The sequence below is a fragment of the Marmota marmota genome, unplaced genomic scaffold, assembly GCF_001458135.2.
Source record: "Marmota marmota marmota unplaced genomic scaffold, marMar, whole genome shotgun sequence".
Lineage (NCBI taxonomy): Eukaryota > Metazoa > Chordata > Mammalia > Rodentia > Sciuridae > Marmota > Marmota marmota.
Window position 1 is genome coordinate 5,777,412 of NW_026000077.1, and position 702 is coordinate 5,778,113.

Here is a 702-nt window from a genome sequence, read left to right on the forward strand (position 1 = left end):
GTTAATGACTTGTCCAAGATCTCACAGATGTGAATGAAGATCTCCACTCAAGTTAGTCTGAATTCAGAATCTGGGCGGTCAACCCCTTGCTACGGAACGGACGGACGGTGTCCTGGCCCCGCCTGCATGTTATATAACGTACACGACTAAGCCCTGTGGCATTCTGAGCAGGGCAAAAGCTATGGTGGTGGCCAGGATTGGTGATGGATTCCCTGAGGCTCCTAAGCCCCACTAACTGCACACAGGTGAGTGGCTCCCTGATGCCAAAGAACCACCAACTGCGCGCTTTCCCCAAGACCACTTTTTCACCTCCAGCCAATTTGCTTGGGGAATCATGAAGCTCCCCGGCGCCCAGAAACTCTGCAGTTTTTCCCCGAACTTCACAGACAAGCCGGAGGTCGGCGTGAGCGTCTGGCTCGTTCCTTACTTTTGCAGCCAAGGAGAAGCAGTGCGAAAATTCCCAGAACCGAAGAAAAACAGGTCTGCGAAGGAGCAGGAAAAGCCACGGCGGGAAGGTGAAGGTTTACACGAAAGGAATAGCAGCAGAAAAGAATTAAGAGGACAACAGAAAGAGAGGCGTCCCGGGAACCACCAAGTTCAAGCTCGGTTAACACGGCCCCTCTCTATTGCGCCTGCGCGGTGCTACCTCCCTTCCCACCCCGCCCCTTCCCGCCGCCGAAGATTTACTCGTCTCTCGGCAAC

The 702-nt window shown here is 54.3% G+C and overlaps 1 protein-coding gene across 1 annotated transcript in view; it reads left to right on the plus strand.

The window, feature by feature from the left end:
- The first annotated feature begins 223 nt into the window (after positions 1-223).
- The window catches only part of Tent5c (terminal nucleotidyltransferase 5C), a 21,300-nt gene continuing 20,821 nt past the window's right edge, over positions 224-702 (plus strand). The window contains exon 1 of the mRNA XM_048814577.1: positions 224-245. The gene's annotated coding sequence lies outside the window, so the exon portion shown is untranslated. The remainder of the gene's footprint in view (positions 246-702) is intronic.